Below are 24,370 nucleotides of genomic sequence, written 5' to 3' on the forward strand. Positions count from 1 at the left end.
TTATATTCATTTGCAAACCGATGGGCCAGGAACCTGAGCACAGCTTTCCCTCAAGCCCTGCAGGGTGTGTGGCAGGATTGGACAGTCAGAGGTTTTATGCCCTAAGAGGCTTCGTGTGTTAGTGCCCTAGATCTAGTGACGTGGGGTGTGGCTAGGTCGTGGCAAGACTTGCTTAGGAATAAAGCAATGTAGTCAATATATAAGTAATCAATATAATCAAGAACAGTACACTTAGGAACACTTAGCTGTGGTGGCAATTAGGTTCTTCCCCCACGCTGATTCTCACCCATTGGTGAGGACTGTTTAGAACACTGCCTTGAGAAGAGTTCTCAGTAAGAATTCCAATTTCAGAAGGAAGTAGGAGTAAGATGAAGCAAAGTGAGGGATTATTCTTTTGACAGCCTGGGAATCTAAGGGTAGTATGTTTTGAGATCAATCCATGCTTGTGGTTTATGAGGACACAGGACTTAGCCCAACTTCTTTTTCTGTCTCATCCCAGACATCAGCCAACGAGAAAGGGTGCAGTGATTGATTGGTGATGTCTGCCAGGAGCCCAGTTATAAGTCTACCTGTCACTCTAGTCCCATCTGTGATGGCGCTGAGTGCAACCCAGGCCCAAATCCACAATGCGACATAACTTTCCAGTAGCTGCACAAGGCTTAGGAAATCACGTAGTATGCCAAAATGTTCAAAATACAGTACGACCCTGTAGTGGATGATTAAGCCTTAATGGCTTATGGAGTCAACATGGAATATTAGAAAGACCACTGGACTACTTACTCTCATGATCCCCAGAGTCTAGGTTTTTGGAACACTTACAAACTTCATGAACTTGAGAAGGTCACCTTCTTTTGCTAAACATCAATTTTTCCATATATGTATATTTACAATATTTGTAAACATATATAAAGTATAAATATTATATACATATATACACATATATATAAATTCAGCCTGCTAATCCCTGTTCTTCCTACTTCACAGGGATTTTACGAAGATCAAAGGAGACCATGCATGGAAGGGCACTTTTCTTAACTGCTAGGCGAGAACATGCTATCGTCATTCATTTGCTGGTTACGGTGGAGGCTGCTTCTCCCTCCCCTAAATGCCATGCTCTTTTTCAAAAAGGTGGCCATTTACGCACCAGAAAGAGCAGTTAAGTTTCTAGGCTGTATACTTCTCTTAGTGAAATGATTTAAAGCCATGTGTAAATAGCACATAAATTTATTATGATTTGGGTCCAAACTGGGGATGTGTCTATATATACATACACGCAATCACCTCTCGGTGTCCAACAGTGAAAAATATCGCAGTCTTGTGAAAAACAAAGCCACCTTCTTCCCAGCTCCTGACAGCTAAAACGTCCTTGAAATAAATGAGGAAGTTTCACTCCGCACACCTGTGCAGTGGAGTTTTTATGAATCAGACAAATCTTCAGTCTCGTAGGTAACGTCAGTCCTGAGAGTAATGCTCGCGCTCCTGGTGGTTTTCGGCTTGACTGCTTCTTGGTGATTTACCCGGGCGGCCCTCCAGGCACAAAGGTACAGAACTTCTATTTATTCACTCCAAAGAAACAAACAAACAGAAAGTTAGCCCTGAGACCAAGTTAATCAAAAAGTTTTTAATAGAATACTTGAAGGACCCGAGGCAGGCGCTTGGAGCCATAAACAGGTGGCACAAATCATTTTCAGCCTCTTTGGAGAGTGCCGAGCGGGCTGCTGCGGCGATTACGGCCTGCGTAATTAATCTGCGTGCTGCCGCCCCAGCGTTTATTCATTCGGGGGCATGGAAGCCCATCTGGAAGGCCGGTTGTTAGAACTGGTGAGAGGACTTCGTTCTTTCCTTATTTATTAGAAGAGAGAGAAAATAGAGAGAGCCCTCGTGGTTATATTTCAGGTTGAAGCAAATCAAACACTCCTCCAGGCCTTTAGTATTGGAAAGAAGCTAAGCGGCCGATGCAGGAGGGCCTGTTGATTTCATATTCATGAGGGAAAGGCATTTCATTTCGTGTGTGTGTGTGTGTTTTGTGGAAACATCTAATCAGGTAGAGCTCCAGGTCATTTAGCTGCTAAGCATGAAGTGAGATGTGGGGAAGCATGGATTCATTTGGCCCACCAGGCACTAGTCCCTACGGTGTCTTGTGAGAATTAGAAAAGCCACTCTTGCTCAAGACATCTTACTTTCATCTGCTGGAAAATTGTCATAGTATACTGACTATTAGAACAGGACATCTTACTGCCACCTGCCAGGAAACTGTCATCATAAAAATGCAAATCTGGGGCCGGCCCGTGGCGCAGCGCTTAAGTGCGCATGTTCTGCTTCTTGGAGGCCCAGGGTTCCCTGTTCGGATCCTGGGTGTGGACATGGCACCGCTTGGCAAAAAGCCATGCTGTGGTAGGCATGCAACGTATAAAGTAGAGGAAGATGGGCACGGATGTTAGCTCAGGGCCAGTCTTCCTCAAAAAAAAAAAAAAGCAAATCTACAACGTCTTCGATGTGAAGGGCACCTCTTTAGATGTGCTGCTTTTGTGTATCCATGACCTGAACACTTGTATGTGCTGCACCACCACTGATGCAACATTTGGCATCACAGGGAAGACTGGCTAGCTAAGCTGGTGGAATAAATGCCCGCACAGAACCAGCTTACAGCATCTACTAAAATAATTTTCAAGTCGTTTAAATAGGTGAATTTTTAAAATAGCAGTACACATGTAATTAAATATTTACATAGAAAAGAATTTTATAAGCATAAAAATAATTTTAAAATTACTAAGGAAAATAGATAGATTTGACTCATAAAAGTTTTAAAAGTTCAGTAAATATGTAAAAAAGACAAACCAGTATAAATCAAATTTAAAATAGACAACTGAGAAAAAAATACCTTCCACAAATATGAGAAAGGATTAATATTCTTAATAGGCTGATGCACATTGATTAGAAAAAAACAAGCTTCAAAACAATAGGAAAAATTTTGTGAATTATTTACGGAAGAGGCAGTAAAATACCTTAATAAAATGTTTAGCTTTCTTAGAGACTAATGAAGGAAAAATGAAAATACTCACTAAATGCTCTTTCTTATTTATCAAGTGAGAATATTTTAAAAACTGATCAACTCAATGCTAGCGTAGGCACGTTATTAGAATATAAATGTGTACAGTCTCTCTGTAAGGCAGTATGGCACCATATATTAAGAATCTTTCAACCAATAATGCCATCCCAAGAACTCCACAGATAGGAGACGGTCAGAAACATGGAAATGCAAAAGTAGGACAAAGGCTGAAGCCGGCCTGGTGGCTAAGTTCACACACTCTGCTTCGGCGGCCCAGGGTTCGTGGGTTCAGATCTTGGATGCAGACCTACACACCACTTGTCAAGCCATGCTGTGGCAGGCGTTGCTCATATAAAGCGGAGGAAGATGGGCATGGATGTTAGCTCAGGACCAATCTTCCTCAAAAAAAAAAAGGAAAAAGAAAAGTAGGACAAAGGTTAAGTAAATTATGACAGATTCATATAACTTGTATTTTGTAACCCTTAGAAGTGATACTTAGGGAAAATTTTATGTCATGGAGAAATGCCCCTAAAAATGTCAGTTGGGAAAATAGGAAGTCCAACTGTATAGTCTGGGGATTCTCAAAGTTGGGGTTGGTGGATGGGTTTCAAGGAGTCTGAAACTTTTGATGTATATGCATTAGTTTCTGTGGTTTGCACCAGGTGCTCCAAGAGCGCCATGATCCAAAGGAGACAAGAAGCTCTAGGAGAGTGAAACCAAGCCAAAGCCACCTGCCACGAATACCTCTCAAGTCCCCTCACCCCTGCTAGGGGTATAACCTGCCAAGCATTGTGCCAGTAGCTAGAGACACAACACTGAACAAAAGCTGAATTGGTCCCTGCCCTCAGGCAGTTCAGTCTAGCTGGGAAGACAGACGTTAATTAAAATAATCATACAAATACATGTATGATGACAAAATGGATAAGGGTTTTGAAGCAAAATTCCAGGGTGCTAGGGCACTTTTTTTTTTTTTTCGTGAAGAAGATTGATCCTGGGCTAACATCTGTTGCCAATCTTCCTCTTTTGCTTGAGAAAGATTGTCACTGAGCTAACGTCTATGCCAATCTTCCTCTATTTTGTATGTGGGATGCTGCCACAGCATAGTTTGATAAGGAGTGTGTGGGTCCATGCTCAAGATCCAAACCCGTGAACCCTGGGCCGCTAAAGCGAAGCATGCAAACTTAATCACTACACCACTGGGCCAGCCTCAGCTGTACCTCAGGGTACTTTTTAAATGAGATGATGAAAGTGTTTCTAGTGCTTGAAATAGCACCTGGCAACACAGTGAGTGTGCAACTGAGGTCTAAAAGGATGGGGCTTTCACAAATGATGACCATCTGCAAGATGGAGGTGCATGATAACAGAGCTTTCTGATTTTAATATCTGACTGATGCCAGCTTGCCCACCTAGTGGGCAATGTCAAACACACAGGTGCCAGTGAAGCAGTCCAATCTGGTGACTTCCAGGCAAATTCAGTCTCATCCCCTTCACAGCTCTGTCCTTGGCCAGGGTAAGGCTCTGGAGGTGCAGTCGCTTGCCCTGACTCTGTGGGTGAGAACCAGGCAGCCCTTTGAGGCTCCCTCCCTCGCCCCTCTAGGCAGTGTACTGAAACTGGCATGTCAATGCATTCTCCCTGCTAATATTTAGGCCACTTTCTGGAGCCTGAAAGGTTTATTTATCCCTTCCATGCTGCTTTTAAGGTGGGATTTTTCATGTCCAAGTGCAGGTGGCTACTGTCCCTCTGGCTTGTCCCACACCAGTGCTGTGGGAGGGGCCTGCAGTGCTTCCCCTCCTAGCCGCAGCCAGGAGATGGCACCTCAGGGCATCTTCTCTCTGATCCTCAGGGCTGGCTTCATGTGTGTGCGAACTGAGCAGTCATGAGGGCTCCATGCTCAGAAGGACCTATGCTTCATTTAGTGCTCTGCTGTCACTGTCTTGAAATTCTTAATCATTTTATCTTTGAACTTGTGTTTTGTAAGTAATGCATGCACGTGAGCAGACAATAGATACTCAATATGCGTGTCTGCCGTTTCTTCCTGCTCTATTTGCATATAACATTTGCGATGCCCCTTAAGCACAACATTTGGGCGGACCCCTGATGCATGCGTGGGACTAGAGGGAGATTCAAAGCGAGTACAAGGTGCATGTGTTGCCTATCATATTGCTCCTTATTCGTGATATTTCACTGTGTTGACCAACCACTTAGCTGAAAATGATGACATAGAAGGAAAGGGAAAGAGAAAGCAATCCATGCTTCTGTTCCCCTTCGGTCCTTCCTTACCCATCAGAAGCCAAAGGTGGAACATGTTGGTAAAATGTGCATGGATCAAGAAGAGAAACAAAAACAGTTGAGTTAGTTTTGTGCAGTGTTTCCACTGTTCTGGAAAGAACGAAATACATATGCATGTACAAGCTATGAAATACAACTTGTGTCATTTCAGTGATTCCACATACGAGTTAAATGCTCTTAAATTTGCATTTAAAACTGGCATTGCACAGTATAAAGTAGACTGGTAAAATTCAGGCTAATAATTTAAAATTGTAATTTTTCTTTACTTAGAACAACATTAAATAGCAAATAAAAAACTCCATGACAAGATGAGAGAGAGACAGCAGAAGAAAGATAAAAGCTTTGTAATTAAGCCCTTCCCCCTGCTTTTTGAACGAGGGGCCTTACATTTGCATTTTGCGCTGGGCCCTGCAAATTACGTAGCTGGCTTAGATGATGTTTCAGACTTGCCGTGGAGGATTCGTATAGTTGTTTCCCCACTTTTCCCACCCAGGGACAAAGTGTGAGGAGGTGAGTGGGGACAAAAGTGTCACATTGCTTTGTGTACTTTATTTTCTTCTTTTCCCCTAAAACTCATATCTTTTCCTTAAAATGAAGATCTTCCCAGCACTTGTTTCTAGCTCCTCCAAGAGCAAAATGGGAAGAGCCAGTCTTAGCCGTCTCTACATTTCTGGGAAAATCGCTCTCAGCTCTAGCTGGAACAGCGTCTTCTGAACTTAGTAATGATGAGGCTGGGTCTTAGAGTTCAGGGCTGGCCTGTCTCCACAGCAACTCCTTACATTTTCCACTTAGCTGGAGATTCTGAGAGACGGTTGGGCAAGGGGCAAGAAGAATCCAGCAGGAGGGGAGGAGCACAGTCCATGTGCTTCAGCATGTCTCCTGATGTGGACAGTGGAAACTTCAGAAGCACGTGCCACACAGGGCACAGCATCCTCCTTGTGGACCACCATGGAAGGAAGGCCACCAGCAAGGAAGCGGAAAGGGCCCGTGGGGAAGGAGCATCGCTAAGGTGCAGAGACAGGAATCCCACAGCCGGGCTTTTCAGGTCTCCACCCCACAAAGCATGAGCTTCAGAACCCTTCCTGGGAAATACTCATCCCACTGCACTTTTTAATTTTAGGCAATCGGCATATCTTTTTATTCATTGAAGGATAAAATACCCTTGTGCAATGGAGGCCCCAGAGGATGGCAGTGCTCGGGATGGCTGGTGGATTTCTGTATCGTGTAGTTTAATGTGGCAAGGCAACTAATGTATTTATGGTCAGGAGAGTTTTCCTTTTGATGGGGGCTGGGGGTCTGAGAGCTTTAGACTTGGGCTGCTTGCGAATTTACACCCACGTGCAGGTCTCATAGAGGCTGTGGGCCTTTGCCTGTGAGCACGATCCCTAAGGCTGAGCCCATTACCCTGGGTGCCCCATTCTCAAGACGCCAGCAGCAGTGGGAGGGGGGCCACTTTCTAGCTTCACCTCTCAGGCCCAGAAGGAAGCCCCTGCGGGTCACCAAACAAGGGTTGAATTGTCCTCTGTGAAAAAGGTCAATCTCTTGAGTGAGAAAGTGCCTCAGCACTGGTGGTTGGAAAACCAACCCAAGCAGGAGTGGCTAACTTTCTGTGAGGAGGGGCTCCTTTTCATTTGCTAGAATCTGAGAATCCTCAGGGCACGGCAGAGGGAAAGGCCTTCTTTTCTGGAGGTGGTGTGGGCCGACTAAGGAGCCAGTGGAGCTGACGCACATCTCCCTGGGAATCCTGGCAACCAAGGAGATGGGGCAATAGCCCCGTCTCTGACCGGCATAAAGCTTCCTGAGGTCCCCTTGCTTAGAGGGCAAAGAATAGGTGGGATTGCAGATATCCTGTGAAAAAGCAAAATTCATCCTCAGGGTAGAAATAGATACTGAAGGCAGAATGTCCTTCCACAAGGGGTCGGCCAAGATGGCGCTTGGGCGTCTCCAGAGCCAGGGCAGGTCAGGGTTGTGGAGGCTGAGAGAGGCTTTTTGGGCTCTGGGAGAGAAGGGCCCACTGCTGGCCGTTTCTTCCCCTCCTCTTTCGTTTTCCTTCCTCTCTCTGTTTTGATCGACTAGTACTTCTGTGTTTCTGTTTCTCTTCCTATCTGGCTCTTCTATCCTGGTAGAGGCACTCGAAAGAGGCTCCCAGTGGGTGAGAAGATGGCAGGAGATAGGAAAGAAAGTGAAGCAGCGGGTAATCAGGTAGTTGTGTTGTGAAGCCAGAGGTCAGAGTCTCTGGGATGAGGAATCACGTCTCTGCTAGAGGTATCAAAAACAGAGTTATTTTCAAAATCATTTTTTTTCCTGGAAGGCTTTTTGATTTGATTGAAAACAAACAAATGGACAAACTCCTAGAGAAGAAAATAATTTCGTCTTCCCTAAGTTTTTGTTTTTGCTTGTGCTTTGCATGGATTTCTGCTTCCCATTCTCTACCTTGTCTTCCTCTTTCTTGGAGAGTTGGTGAGAGGTCAGGGCTGGAATAGTAGACTTGAGAGTCAAGGTAGTAACTAAGCAGCATAAAGGAAGAACCTGAGATATCTGGGGAGGTAAATCTCAGGAGAGAATTAAACAACAACAACTTAAGATGATAATAATCATTACTATTGATTCAGAATCCAATATAAGAGGCTTTCTACACATCGTTTCATTGACAGTCATGCTCTCAATGAATCTATCACAATGTGCAATGGAGATAGACCCCATTAGGGGTCAAAAAAGAATAAATCAACAGTGCCTAAATAGTGAAAGAAAAGGAGAAACCAAAAAGAAATGTGGAGAAACAAGATATGTGAAACAGGAAGGTGAATGCATAGGACACATGCCCCTCCTTCCTTTTTGGTGCCTGTGACAGGCATGTTAATCAATGACCGCATCCTAGATGTAACTTGAATTTCCTTCTGAATGCAAAACTCCAGGCAGCAATCACAGTTGGTGAGAGTGGTCACTCAAGTTAAAATTTATTTGCTATTCTTAGTTTTGTCAGAAAATCAGATAAAAGTTCTGCAAGGGGAATGGTTATGAGATGCTAGGTGCTTCAAAGGTCCTATTTTGAAAAACATTGAGAGTTTGTCCCAAAGAACCCTGTTGGTACCCGTAATGAGAGTGATTTCTGTCATGGTGGTGGCAGAATCCATACCAAAGGAGTTAAGAAAGTGATGGAAGGAAAAGAAGTAGAGGCTGAGGGTATAGGTCACGTGTTCCTACAGTCCCCAAAGTTGCTCTGACAGGGGGCAGAGTCCAGTAACTGCGAGGAATGATTACAAAAGTGTGAAGTGGGTTACACATGTGAACAAAAGGACATAAAAATCAGAAAATACTTGACTCTCACTTTTTCCTAATTAAAAATAATAGGCAGATTAGCAGTGGTCTCCAAATGTCATCCACATAAGGTAATTAGCTTCCGCTGGACTGACTGGGTCAACGGCCTTAAGCAGCCAGATTTTCTTCTACTGATGTGAGACGCATGTTCCAAAGGCTCATTCTTCGTCATCTCAATTGTCATTTTTGTATTTTAAGAACAGGTCTCATGGTGAGTAATTGGAAAGTGTGGGCTTGCTTAGTAACTACGGTTCCATCGCTATTCCTCTCAACCTGACCACAGACTCTGCCTTGGCTCCTACGGAGCTCAGCTTCCATGAAGATCCCAAAATTGCTGCCACCACCTCCTCGCTGTGTGCCATCTCACTGGTGAATAACAAATGACCTGCCACCCACCCGAGACTCTTTTTCTCGAAACCATCCCTACAAAATATTTCCACGAAATGCTCACAAAACTAACAAGTCCATATGTATTACTTTAAGAAAATCACACCACAGTCCAGGTTTTCCTTTCTCTCACAGTGCCATCTGCATCCGTGAGTGGTGGTTTCTTTGGCCACATCACTCTACCACTGCATGCACTTTGTAGCTGGGGCGAGCCTCAGATTCAGTTGACCATGGACAGTGGAGGGGAGAAACAGATTTTTAAGGTCCAATCAACGTGAACAACGTGTTTTTTGTGTCATATCTTTCAGGAGTTACCATGACACATTTCCTGCTCAGGTTCTGTGTTGGAAAACAAAAGCCACAATTTATTGAGCAACTACTCTGTGCCAAACATTTTACATGTTATTTCTAATCCTTATAACAGTTTGGCAGGGTAGGTACTTGGGGCAGACATAGAGAGACGCTGCTCGTGGTTTGCTGCCCGCCTGTGGAGGAGCAGTCAGCAAACAGCCTCTGGCTTCAGCTCCTTTGGGGTCTCCCTCAGCTGTAGCGAACTGCCTTACTGGAGGTTGTGTCCTTCCAGGGGCAGCCTCCATCTAGTGACTGAATGAGATGAGTGTACAATGCCTGGTCATTGCAGCTGAACGTGGGACATTCCGTGAGGCAGTGCTCAAGCTCCAGAGCTCCCCGGGTGAGGATTTGCCCAGCCTTCATCAGAGCTCATCTTCTTCCTCTGCCAGGTCCTGTTTTCCCCTATCCTTTCACAGGTGTTTATCCCTAATAAACACCTTGCACCCCAAATTCCATCTTAGCATTTGCTTCTAATCCTCAGTTTCCTGTTCTATAAAATGGTAACAGCGCCTCCAATTGGTTATTATGATTATTATACAGGTTAAATGAGATAATACACGTTAGAGTGCTTTGTACAATGCCTGGCATACAGAGCATACTCAATAAATGTTGACTATCATGTTATTCCCCAAAGTCACACACAAGAAGTGTTGGATCCAGGATTCCAACCCATCCGCCTAACCCTAGAACTTGGCCACAAAGTTGGTTTGGAACTCTCTCATGATACTTTTCTTTTGCTGCTTGTTTCATGGTTATTTACCTATCGGCATGTGTCTGCCTTCTAGACACCTAATCTCTTGGAACAGGATTGCACTGTATCCTCTCCCAACTCACAGGGCCCAGCAGGGACCTTAACACATAGATGCTCGATTGTCATTTACTGATTGAATGGCTATGTGACAGACTAAAAATGTAGTTATTTTAATCTTCCCGTGGGGCCTGAAAAAAAATTCAGATCACTTAAGATGCCCAGGTTTTACTCAGAGTTTCTGGATTTCTCAGTCTCCTCTATGCCTATTGATGGGAATCTGTAAACTAATCAACCTAAACACAAACCTGAACAGGTCAAGGAAGGAACTGTGTTGGACCAAGCCACAGGGGGTTTGAGTGAGAGACTAGAGCTGGCAATACATCCTCCAGGGCTGCTGGTTGGGCAGAAGGCTCTGCACTGGCCCTACCGCTGTCCTCGGCACAGGTCCCTTGCTTTGGAGTGAAGGGTACACAGGAAGTTTTGCTACCCTAGCAACTTCTACCTAGCAAAAGAGGCTTCCTGATGGGTTTTCTCTCTGACTTTTATGAGCCAAGTATTTGGAGGGAAGAGTGGGAGGTTTTGTTCAAAATCTGAAAAATTGGATCATAATAGTTTCTACAGAACAGACTCTGGCAGAATAATCTGATAAAGTCTTTCTTAGGAGAAGGTATATTACCAAATCATGAAACAAGTCAGCTCTGGTGAGCCAGTCTCCTTTCTGATCTTCGCAAGATCCTTCTCTGCCACAGCAAGAGATGGGAACTCACTTATCAGGTGGTCCTGGTGCAGATTTTGAGAAACTGTATTTTTCCTTTTGTCTGTCTCTTCTACTCCCTTCCATATATGAAGGAGAGTTGTTTAGGAGAACTGTTTATGTCTTAGTCCCTTCCAGCAGAAGTAAATCTTTAAAAAGGAACCAGAGAAGGCCAGACTTAACCTAAAGGTTTTAATGGTGGAATTTTAGACACTGGCACACCTTCCCACTCCAGCAATTGCCTATACTGTGTATTAAAAGCAGGCCCTGTTCACTCTTTCTCTGCCATGCTATCCATCAAGGGCTGAGGAAGTGTGAGATATGGCGTTTTTAGGTAAAGACGTTATTATAATCTAGGCTCTTTGGGGCCAAAATATATCACATAATTTGATCTGAAGCCATAGGAAGCAGAGTAGGAGAAATTAAAATGTGTACTACTAAGGGATGGAGGAAAAATTTTATTTTCAGATGAGGATTAAAGTGAGATGGAATGAATGAGGCAGAAAGTAGTTTGGATTGTCAAGAACTCTCTGGCTAGTTAGAATGCCTCCTTAGGGAGGTGGTAGTTAAGTATAGGATAGGTGCTGCACAGGTTTGGCTCCAATGCCTTTATTTTTTTGTTAAAAAAACGTATTTTCCCATATGACTTCACTCATATGTAGAAGATAAACACATGGACAAAGAGACTAGTTCAGTGGTTACCAGGGGAAGGGGGGTAGGGGTGGGCACAGGGGGTGAAGGGGCACACTTATATGGTGACAGACAAGAAATAATGTGCAACTGAAGTTTTACAATGATGTAAACTATTATGAACTCAATAAAGAAAATTTAAAAAGCATATTTTCCCCCCAGATTGTAAAACAGTACTGCTTACTGTAGAAATTTTGTAAAACAGGTAATTATAGAGATGAAAACTAGAAATCATCCAAAAAAATTCTACATCTTAGAGTCAGCCACTCTTGACATTTTGGAATGTTCCCTAATGGCCTCTAGAAATGATATACACATGTGCTAAATTTTTTTTCCAAAAAAGACTTTGACTTAAAGGATGTCCATGTTAGTATGTAAATAACTAGTATGTAAATAATGTAAATAATCAAAACTACCTTTTTATTTCTAGACCTGCTCTAATAATGTGATGTGGATTTATCCCTTCTGACATGGGCAATATTAATGATACATTAGTTTGCATTTGTATGATGGCTGTATTTAGCATATTTGCTGAAATCCCTATTAATTCTAACAGTTAATGTGAAGATTTTCTATGTCAAAACAGCATATTATTTGTGAATAACGACAATATTGTTTCTTCTTTTTTATTCCGTTTACTTCTGATTTCCTTTTCTTGTCTTACTCTGTTGGATAAGACCTTCTGTAGAACAATGCTGAATAGAACTTGGGATGAATAACAAGGTACCTTGTAAAGCTTCTAATGTTTTAAAAGTATAAAATTAAAGCATCATTCATAATAAAAACTGGCCATTAACTACAAATGGAAAATGCTTTCCTTAACTTGATAAAGCTCCTCTACCAAAAACCGACTAAGAATATTCTACTTTTGAAACATATTGCCCATTGTCTAGGAGGATAAATGCTTTTTTTTTTATTGTTGGAGGAGACCTAGAAATCAAAAGGTTATGGATATTGTTAATTATTCACATATTAAATTGGACATTTTTTTCTAACTAAAAGCCTTTCTGGAAAAAACTGCATGTATTTATTTAATTTTAAAAGGCTGTTAAGGAACATTCTAAAACATCGTGAATGGTTAACTCAAGATACTGGAATTTATATTTATATTAGACAAGTAACTTTCAAGGCCAAAAAAATTTGTAGGGATAAAGATAAACATTACATAATTATGGAAAGAAAAATCCACTAGGAAGATAAAGCATATTTTAAAAACAATCTGATAATCTTTGGTTTTTAATGGGTGAATTTAATATGTTTGTATTTATTTTGAATATTTATATATTAGGAAATACTTGTTCTATTTCTGTTCCTTTAGTGGTTACCCTTGAACTTTTAGCCTGTGTACTTGGTTTAAGAAAGCTAGCACTAAATCAACACATTTACTTTCCTTGAGACAGTACAAAGGCCTTCGAGTACTTTAACTCTGGCAACTCTCGTCTATCATCCATGTCATTATCTAATATTTAGAGTTGATTTTGTTTTTAAACTCCCTAAAATTAGTCATTTTTATTATGCGTAATGTTTTTATTTTTTTTTAATAGTTTCTACAGTGGATGCTTGTTTATATTTACCCCTGCATTTACCAAATTATTTGCTCCACAATGCTTTATGTGTGTCACTTCTGTTTTCTAAGTTCAGTTTATTTCCAACCAAATAACTTTCTTCAGTAGTTCTTTCAACAAGACCCTGTGAGCGATCAGCTCTATTTGTCTTCATTCACTTTGTTTTGCCCTTACTCTGAGCAATAGTTTCTCTAAGTATACATTTCCTTGTTGATAATTATATTTCCTGAATACTTTGAGGATGTCATCCCACTGTATTTGGTCTCTATTTTTGTGGATGAGACATCAGTCTATTTATTGTTTCTTCTTAGATATCTGTCTTCTCTACCCTTTAAATTCTTAAAATTTCCGTATCTTTTTCATCTAAGTTTTTTTGTGCTGCATTCTAAGCAACTTCCTCATATTTGTTTTCCAGTTTACTGTTTCTCTCTTTAGCTGATTCTAATCTGCTGTTTCATTGGGTTCTTAATTTCAATGACTAGATTTTTGATATTATAGTATCTAATTCATTTAGTATGTATCTATTCTTCATTTTATTTGATAATTTAAAACATATTTATCTTTTAATTTGTCTAGATTGTTCTGTTTATTTAAAAGTTTTAAAAAAGTTTCTATTTATTCCATCTGCTTTGATTGGTTAGATTATTTACACATCTTCACTGCCTTTTATTTACTTTCATGTCAATCTGTGATAGTATCTTTACAGACTGGATTTTATGCATGATTTTCCCAAATTTCACCAATCTGGGGCTAAGTTGTCGTTAGGTTTTCACCCTGGTATTACCACCCTATGAGTAAAATACATTTGGATGTTATATTTCTGTGTGTAAGAGGCTTGAGAGGCATCTGGAGGCTCCCCCTTCCCATCATGGGAAGAGACAAGTTTCATTGGTGCTTTTCTGGGCCAATGGGTTCTATTTCCACTATTCAAGGAGGAAGGATTCTGGTTTTATGCAGAGATTTCAGTTCCAACCACCCCCACTTTGTCTAGTCTCAGAGCTCTAGCTTCTGTCCCAACATGGGTGTTGAAGTCCTAGCTCTTAGCTGTCAGAGAATATATCTGGATCTGATGTTCTCCTGAACTTCCATGGTATGATTTCAAGCAATTCCATCCCTGGCTTTCAATCTCTGTTTTATTTATGTCACCTGGGAGTTCCTTTTGTCCTCTTTTCCTTCCTCCCTCCCTCCTTCCCTCCCTCTCTCCTTCCCTCATTACCTTTCTCCTTTCCTTTCCCTTTTATTTCTAGCTATGCATTTAAATTTATTTCAAAAACAATTAATCTAACTTTTCTAACTTTTGGTTGGAAAGAGACTGTGTTAACCTAGTTTACTGACTTGTCAGAAACTGAAGACTCATACTCAATTTTGCTTGCTGTTTTTTTAAAGCTAATATTATAAGCAAAGAGTTTCTTCATTTTATCACAAATTATTTGTAAACATAATTTTTAATTGCATATATTTAATTTTGTGAATATGCCATAACTTATTCAGTCATTCCCTTAACTGAACATTTATATTTCTTCACTTTTCAAAATTAACTATTAATTATGCTGAGGTTGAGTATAAATATTTTTTCCCATGTTTGGGTGATTTAATGTATTTATTTATTACTATCATGTTTTTTCCATAAATAAATTGGGTAGATAAAAATTTACATAGAATACAAAAAATTAATTGAATTGGGGGAAAGGAAACTATTGAAAAGATAATAAACAAAGTATACGGTTAGCACAGAAAAATTAGTTCTACTTTTTCCTTGAGATAAGCCATGAATCTATCATGCTTAGAGGCCAAGGTGAGGGAAAGATGGTTAGATATGTGTTTCACATTGTCCATAAACTGAAATCAAGCAAGTTGTTCTGGAAAAGCCTATTTTTTTCCAAACACTGTTATGGGGTGAAGAAGAGACCCGTAGCATCCGTAGCATAATACTGACATGCAATTCAGTGACAGTGGTTCCAAGAGGGGTCAAAATAATGTTTCATATATACAACTTCCTGGAAGTCTGGCTGCATCCATAGGGTCTTAATCTGGAGAAAGTGAAACTCCTGAACTTGCCTGCCAAATTTTTGCGTTGCATTTTGAGACATAGAGATTTGAAGCTGTTGAGGTTAGTCTTGTCTTTCTGAGAACATAGGTTTTATATAGGCATCCACTCTCTATCCTCAGCTCCAAGAGGGGCTTTGATGGGACTCCGTTGGCAACTGGTGGGCGTGAGATCTGAGTTGGCCCAAGTATAATGAAGAAAAGCTTATTATTCCTTTTCTCTTTCTAGATCTGAATAGGAAGCACAAAGCTCTGGTTGTCACTGGAAGCAATCTGCTCCCACGAGCCAGCCTTAGAATGAGGCGGATGCTGAGATGGCAGAATGGAGTAACAGAGAGAAGGGGGTTGTTGATGACATCATCCCCATTTTACAGAAATAGAAACTGAATCATGAGAGTTAAGTAACCTGGTTAAGGTCACTCAGCTGCTGAACCCAAGCAGCCTGGTTCCAGGGCCTGGACGTGTAACCGCCATACTACACAGGCTCTCAGTAAAGTACATGTACCTCCCGTATAAAGAACATTTCTCCCAGCCTGGGGTTTGTGTAAAGTCTGGACAACATAGAGGCCATGATATTAATCCTTGGCAAGAATCTGGAGGACAGCTCTTCTGTGTTACAAGTGGTTGGCAGATGCACAACTTTGATAGTCAGTAGGGCAGGGAGGAAAGCATAATGGTTAAAAGCAGGAACTGGTATTCAGATAACCTGCTGGAATCTTGGCTTTGCCGCTTACTAGCTTTGTGATATAATCTGTAGGAGCCTCGTTTTCCTCAACTATAAAATGGACTTGCTAATATGTAGCTTGCAAGGTTTTATAAGGATTACATAAGATGGTGGTCAGAGAGTATAAGGTTTAGTTTAGAATGGATGACCTCTGGCCTTTGTAAGAGGGTGTGGTGGGGGAGGCACAGTGCCTGATTTGGAGAGCAGACCAAAAAGCAGGGGCTCTATTTATCTGAGGTACCTAGAATAGGCAAGTTCATAGAGACAGAAAGCAGAATAGAGGTTATCAGGGGCTAGGAGGAGGGGGAAACAGGGAGTTATTGTTTAATAGGTACAAAGTTTCTATTTGAGATGATGAAAAAGTTCTGAAAATAGTGGTGATGGTTACACAACATCGTGAATGTACTTAATGCCACTGAATTGTACACTTAAAAATAGTTAGGCTGGTAAATTTATGTTATGTGTATTTTACCACAATAAAAAAATGTGGGAAAAAAAGCAGGAGCGTGTGATAGTTATTGGTTAAGGGGAGTAGAGATGACGATAACTGGTTATAAACACCACAAGCAGAAACTCTGCTATGAAAATTTAAAACCCATAAAAATAATGATAGTATATTTTTTAGAGCACTTTTTATACATAATATCTGTTTGATCACAATCGTTAGTTGCATAATAAAAAAGTCAAAGGAATTGGGTAATAGAAAGGATATCAAAAGGGTATTTTTTCATTGCCTTGCCATTTGGAAAAGTGTATCTGGACCCCTGCTGTGGGTCTGTATGTGGTAGAAGGGTTGTGACCTGAGCGGATTATCAAGGGGCACACAGCTCACGATGTTGAGTCCCTGTATAGATAGAAGAAAAGATTTCCTCACGGCCCCCAATCACTTCCCATAGTCCTTACTGCACATGCGGTTAAGTTTTAGCCTTAAAACTAAAAATGATCTTATTAAAAAAAAAAAGCACATGACCTCCTGCAACTAAAAGAAGAAAAAAACCTAGCTCTAAACTTGTAAAAGAAAGTGCATCTTTATAATAACAATAAAATCCTCCCAATCAAGCCTTTAAGCGGCAGACTGCATCCCTATCTTTGCCTGGGGCCCATAACTAGGCTTAGTTAATCTTTCTCTGACAGATAAAGAGCTGCTATATCCATTCTTATAGCTCAATTTTAAACTTTATTCAGAGAAGTGGGGAGAGGGAGCCCTGGATGGGAATAAAGAATGAGTGAGACTGGGCAGGGGAAGAGGAAGATGGCATCACTGTTTTGTAGAATAGATGCTTCTAGAAAAAAAAAAAAGTAAGGTCCAGAGCCCTCTGATTTGTTCAGGACTAGTTTAGACAAACCTCTGAGACAGCAGGGTCACATGCAGGCCAGTCATCTACAGAATCCACATCCATTCCAGGCCAGCTTCACTGGAACTGTCCCCTCCTGGAGGATTCTTCTGAGGGGCAGAATTGTGACCAGCTGACACCCTTCTTAACAAGGAGAAAACAAGAATAGTTTTTCATGTGCTGTGGTAAGCACAAAGGTGAGAAACAAAAGAAAGTGTCTGAAAATTCTGAGTCCCCACCAATGGTCCCCAGGGAAAGCCACGAAATCTTCTGTGCAAGAGATCTTTAAAATTAAGAAAGATATTTAAAGGCTTAAGACTTCAATTTAGCTCCATATGAGAGGTAGGTACTTTCAAAGGGGCTTTTGAACCCTGCAATGCTGCGTCTTCATGAAACTGGTATTTGTGTTCAATATGAACCTTGTTAGAGAGGGATTTTGGGGGGATGTCTGCTGAGCTCACATAGACCCCTTTCGCTATGACCTGCTCTTTCCTTATGGGTGGGTAGTCATGTTTAAACTATTTGGTCCTGTCCTTCTGACTACGGTTGATTGGACCCCTGACCCAATCAGGACTAGTTAAATTCTCACTCCCAGGGGTTTAGAAATGAGACTTTGACTGTCTAGATTGGTTTAGTCTATCTGCTAGAAGTAATATAAACTCAGAAGCCATGGAGACATCATTCATCATCGTATATAGGGAAAATCAGAAAAAGCGATCTGTTCAAGGACAAAGAACTAAGAGTATTGTCTGGCTCCTGTCATCTTGTAGTCCTCAGTTCTAGTCCTTTTTAAAGGACTATACTTGCGTTTTGTGAGCTGTGTCATAATCTTTCTAATAAATTATTTTTATGTCTTGAACTAGCCAGAGTTGGTTTCTGTTGCATGCAACTAAAATAATCTTAAGTATTTTCAACTCAAATGTAGGGCATGATATCTGTGTCTCTACAGAAGATTATTAGACTGACAGCTGTGGTATGGATCATCTCTAAGTTTGTTCTCTCAGTGGTAGCTCCTATGCCAAAGAAGCCATGGCAGAGATGCTCCAATGTCCTTCCAGTGGGCTCCACCTTCTATTGTCTTCAGATCCCATCTAGATGGGAAAATCACCAGAGGACCCCAAACTAGGAGTTACTTTGATTATTCTTTCCTCAATCTTCTTCCCAGCCATCCAATCCATGCCCAAATCTTTTTGGTTCTACTTCCAAAATCTATCCCAAATCTATTCACTTCTCTGGGTGCAGAGTGGCTACCATACTCTAAGCCATCAATATCTTTTGTTTGGATTACTGCAATGGCCTCGTAGCTGGCCTCTGGTCTCAGTGGATCCACTCTTCTTCCCCCCTCCCAATACTTTATCCACATGGCAGCTCGATTGATCTCTTTGAAATATAAATCAGATCATGCCACTTTCCTGCTCAAATCATTCTGTGTTAGGTTAAGATTGATGTAACAAAAACTCAAAATACCAGGCTCAAACAAAGGAAGGAGGTTGGTTCAGGGCAGGTAGGTGGCCAAGCTGCATACGTTCACGCAGAGACCCAGATTCCTTCTCGCTTCTTGCTCACCATGCCATAGTGTGCTGTCCTCATGTTCCAAAGTCAAAGCTGGCTCTACAGTCACACCCATGTTCCAGTCGTTGAGATGGGGGAAAGAGGAGGGGAAGAGTAACGCCCAATCATTTTAAGAGCAAGGCCCAGAAGTTGCACAGATCACTTCTGCTCACATGTCATGGATGAGAACTTAATAACGTGGTCACATATTAATGCAAAGACAGCTAGAAAGTGTACTTTCAAGCTGAGTGGCATTTGCTGGCTGAAACAAAAGGGTTCTAGGACTAAAAGGAAGGGGAGAATGGCTATAGGGGACAACTGGTAGTCTCTTCTAGCCCTCTAAGGGCTGCCCATGCTTGCAGAATGAAATCCAAATCCTTTACCACAGCCTCTGAGGTGGGCTGGCACCTGTCTACCTCCCCTGCCACTCTCCCCCTTGTTCACTTGGCCACATCAGGTCCTCTCTTCTTTCTGCCCCTGGAACATGCCAAGCATGTTTCTGCCCTGGGGTATTGGCACTTTCTGTTCCTTCTGCCTAGAAAGCTTTGAAGTGACATCTTCCCAGGTCTATCTGCTTCTCATCCTTTGGATCTCAGCTCAAATGCTACCTCCTTCCAGAAGCCTCCCTCGCTCACTGTATCTGAATTGTCCAGGTTCCAGCGTTCTACCTTTCCCCGGTCACTTTCCACCATGGTGCTCTGTTTTGTTGACTATAATTTTTCACCTCTCTGAATTTATCTTATCTCTTTGTTTGCTTTCTTGTTTATTTATCCTCTGTCTCTCCCCACACCACACCCTAGCATTTGACCCTGCCGAGAGCAAGGATCTTGCCGCCTGTCCTCTTCATCAGCCCAGAACAGTACAGAGGATGGTTCCTGGTACATGGTACAGACTCAAATATTTCCTGAGTGAATCAGTTGTCAGCCTGGGATCTGGGACCAGCATTCCTAAATAGAAGCTCTTCTCAAATTTCAGGAATAGTCCATTGCCCCTGTTCTCTGCCTCCTGAGGGTGTCTCATCTGGTTATAGCCTCTCTGTGATGGGTCCTGGTTTCTTACTCTGTGGCAGGTCAGTGTCATTTGCTCTGTAACCTCATCTCCCACTGGGAGTTCAATCTGTTTTCCATCCCTGAAATGGGTGTAAAACCTGCCTGCTATTTACCTCCCTGGAGACTTGGGGAATGAATGAATTACCTGAAATAGGGAATAATTTATTATAACTTATTTAATCATGCGCAGAACGACTTTCAAACTGACTCGACTAATGGATCTTCCAAAGGACACCTTCTTCTAACCCCACACAGCCCTCCACAAACTCATACCCTGTGCCCTTGGGGGAAGGTGGAGGATATAGTATTTATAACACGCAAGTCTGAGCATTAGAATTCCCAGAGAGTTACACAGGATGAGAACCTAGCCCAATAATAATAATCCTAAATGTTATTTATATGTCATTTCTCTGCCAAAGTCATCTAGGGAGCTCCCTAAAGGACCATGCAGGGAAAATTCCACTGTCAGCGTGTGCCAAAGTCTTAATAAGTAAGGTTCAGGGGGTTTTAATTAAAAAGAGCTCATTTGGTGGCCTTTCCCCAGTCAGAATAAAGTCTGTTCCAGAGAAATGTGCTACAGTAGTCAACCCTGGGTCAGTGTCATCTTCCTAGGACATTCCTGGAGGCCTACTTATCTGAAGAAGGCAGACCCCATGCCTATCCTGAGACATTTCTGTGCCCAAAACGGAATTCCATCAAGAGCCGACTTTGCTAAAACACTGTCAGCTCCTGTGGCTGAACACCATAAAGGCCCTGAACACCGTGGGGAAAACCATACAAGGGATGGTACTTTTCAAACAGTTCTTAAGACAGTATTAAGCAAAGAAAATTTCTCTAGATCATGAATAAGTGTGGCTGTCAGTATAACTGTCACTACTGAGTGAATTGGAACATCAGAAAGAGCATTTTAAAAACCCAGTAATCATTTTTACCCATTACTTTACAAATACGTTTCTACTTACTGATTCCCATGGGAATAAAAATGCCGTAAGAAAAAAAACCCAACTCTTCTTTCAAGTCATATTGGAGGGCGAGTATGCCAAAATGCCCAGGAGAGATATTCAAGTTTCCAGCTCCATCTGAGATTTATCATCTGATGTCTGATGGGGCCCGGGTCTCATGGGCAAGACATGGCAGCCACTTTTCAGCCGCTCCCTCATGGGCAGCCAGACTACGGAGCTGGAAGAGGAAGCCGACGTGTTACCTGCTGGTTTTGGTGGACCAGACCACTGGTGTTTGCCTATTCTGCATGTTAAGCTGTTGACCTGGAGACCTGTGGGGTTCCAGGGAGTCTGTTCCTGCTCAGAGAAAACAGCTCTGATTGGCAATAGCAGCTAATGAATTCTTTCTTGGAGGCAAACATTGACTTCACCTTTGAGCCCCAAGCAGCCTTGGGAAAGCTCAGGCTACTCAGAGCTTTTTGAGGAATTTCACCTGAAAGCTGGGGATTTGGGCAAGATCTTGTCAGTGGGAGGACAAGAGGTCAGCATCCTACAGGCAGGGGACTTCACAGGTGGTGGGGTCCAGCCACCTGCCCCTCAAGTAAGTCAATGCCTGAACCAGCTGCTAATCTAGTTTAAAGGAATTTCTAGCACTGAGGGTTCATGTGACCTTGTAGAGGCACTCGATGTTAGAGTCAGGGGGGCCTTGTGGACATCTCCCCTCCCTTTACAGAGGAGGAGGTCAGGGATCAGGAAGGTGCCAAGGTCACTGAGCTTGTTAACAGCACGGCTTTAACATTTCCTGGCCAGACATTTCAAAGGCCAGCTTTGGTGATGTGACAGATAAATATAGCCTAACATTTTGTCGTGAGAATGATCAGGAGCTCTGAAAACCGGGAGCAGATGCAGCTCTACAAGAAGCATGATAAGAATGCCCCCGCACACCTGCTGTGGAATGAAGGGTGGGAGCATTCCTCAGCTCCCACAGGGAGCATCTGCCCCACGACCGATGCCCTCCTGGCTGCCATGTCTCTGCATGGACTTCCAAGTGTTGAAGAGAAGGCTGACAACCCCACAAGGAACGAAAAGGGACGCCAGTTGTAGATCGCTGGCCGATCAATGAGGACAGAGCTGCCGCTATTCCGGTGCCACTGCAAACCAGACGTTGAGAAATAAAACGGGGAGGTAAAGAGGCAGAGAGAGGTGAGGACTTGAAAATCTGCCTCAGTCACAGCTATGGGGGCAAAGTCCAGAGAGGCTTCCTCAGAGCTCTAGCCTTTGTCACTTTGTAGGTTTATCGTTCTTTATTTCTGAGGGTTTATATTGTGTGTTCCTATGTTTCTGGTGACTGTGTTAATTGAGCAAGCATTTTTCTGGGGATCAGTTCTGTCCAAGGCACTAGGCTACAGCAATGGATAGGACACGATCCCAACTTGGAAAATCTCAGTGTCCAATGGAGGAGGCCAAAACCAATGAGAAAACACTGAGTGAACAGTGCCGTAGAAGCAGGTTTGAAGTGCTATGGAATGAGACAAGGGAGGGAGTACCAATGTCTAGTTGTAAGAATTGAGGACTACTTTAAAGAGAAGGTGACACATGTACTGAGTCTTCTACTTCTCAGAGATAAAGAATGGAGCTCTTGTGTTCTAAGCCAGGGGTTGGTCAGCAAACCTTTTCTATAAAAGCCAGATAGTAAATATCTCAGGCTTTGTGGGCTGTAAGATCCGTTTCAACTACCCTGCCATTGTAGTGTGAAAGCAGCTGTAGGCAATACATGAATAAATGGGTGTGGCTGAGTTCCAATAAAACTTTATTTACAAAAACAGGCTCAGGTCAGATTGACCACAGGCCATGGTTTGCCAACACTATTCTAACCCCTGATAGGCCAAAAGCCATTTCAAGCTCACAACAACCCTCTATGGTAAGTACAGATGAGAGAATTTAGGCAACTTGCCCAGAGTAATAGAGCCAGAAAGGGGCAGAAGCAGGATTTGAATCCAGGCCATCTGTCTTCAAAGTCAGAGCCCTTAACCACTTATAAGTCACTCATCCTTAAAATACACTTACAAATCATCATCGTATCCTTTCCCCTTTCCTTCTTCCCTCTCTCTGTCCCTTGTTCCTGAGTTCTTTGTGCTGAACATTTTTTTGAACATCCATAATATGCCTAGTATAGTGCTGGGCACTTTGGAGAAAACATCAAAAGAAGACAACACGTAATCCCTGTGATCCATTGCTTTACAATTCCATCAAGGGGACCAGACATATACAGAAGAGGAACAAGACAATGTCGGGGGAGGCAGGAGGACTTCCTTCCCACTCTGGAGGGCTCGTCTCACATGGAGGGAGTCCATGCGGGTAACGCTAATCTCCATTCTCCACTCAGCCCTCTCGAGAGAGGAGGAGGGACATCTTCTAATCAGAGAGCCATGAAGGAGAAATGGGCACATGGAACCAAGCTCCCTCCTTTCCTCTTCCCCTTGGGAGCCAGGCTGCCCACAGGAGGCACTTGCTTTGCTCTGCCCCTCTGTGGTATAAATTGTGTAAGGGCAGGCTCTGCCCTATGGGGAGGCACCTTCCCCAGTGCTGCATGGGATGGGGACTAGGCAGTGAATTCTGCTATTCTAATAGCAAAGTTATCAGTAATGAAGATGCTGTTTTGGTCTCCATATGCCCTTTTATTTTGTCTGGTTTCTCAATTAGTTTGTAACTTGCTGGGCATGCAGGGCGTTATTAATTGGGTCTATTGAATCCTCCAACAGAAAAAGTAAAACAACACAAGAGAAGTGTCCTCTGTTTCCCCCTTCCCCTTAAAAAAAGGACTGAGATTTCTATAGAGTTCGGGGGTGGGGTGCGGAGAGGGAGTGGGGAGGCCACTGGGACCTTAGATGGAGGGTGGGAGGAGAGGACCCCTTCACCAAGAAGATGGGCAAGTCTTCAGGGGTGAATATGGTTTGGATATGCTAAGCTTTTTACAAATGTTGTTGCTGTTTGGAATCGGGGCCTTGGGGCTCTCACACTTTGAAAATTTTTCCCCCAGGCCTCTTGTCTGAGAAAAACAAAGTCTGTCCCAGAAGCTTCCTGTAGGACATAAAGGATAATTTCAAATGTCCAGGGCATTAACTGAATCATAGAAACTTAATTAGAAGGAACTGTAGAGATGATTAACTGAGCCAAATTCTACAGTAGCAAATCCCAAGCATAGGCTGCCTCAGAATCACCTGGGGAGTTTAAAAAAAATACAGATGTCCGTTTGCCTCTCTATACATTCTGATTCAGTAGTTCTGGGACAGGAGCGGAGTAGGGAGAGTATTTTAACAAGCTTCCTAGGTGATTAGGCAGCAAGGTTTTGTATCCCTGACAGATGATCTCCCAATATTCATTTCAACACTGCCAGTGGCACAAGCTCACCAACTCTTAAGACCCGAGACAGCCATTGCTGATATTGCATTTGAATATGGTGCCCGGTAATTTCCATTGCCTGGATCTGACCCAAGTCCTTTTTAAGTGTCGGAGGCATTGAGCATTTTGCAAGGGAAAAGCATCAAACTACCAACTGTCAGAGACACG

At 42.5% G+C, this 24,370-nt stretch overlaps 1 long non-coding RNA gene across 1 annotated transcript in view; it reads right to left on the reverse strand.

Annotated features, from left to right (window-relative positions):
- Window positions 1-1,051: 1,051 nt before the first annotated feature.
- The window catches only part of LOC139044790 (uncharacterized), a 40,278-nt gene continuing 16,959 nt past the window's right edge, over window positions 1,052-24,370 (reverse strand). The window contains exon 3 of the long non-coding RNA XR_011501959.1: window positions 1,052-1,563. This is a non-coding gene — a long non-coding RNA (uncharacterized lncRNA). The remainder of the gene's footprint in view (window positions 1,564-24,370) is intronic.

This window comes from Equus asinus, chromosome 3, assembly GCF_041296235.1.
Source record: "Equus asinus isolate D_3611 breed Donkey chromosome 3, EquAss-T2T_v2, whole genome shotgun sequence".
NCBI lineage: Eukaryota > Metazoa > Chordata > Mammalia > Perissodactyla > Equidae > Equus > Equus asinus.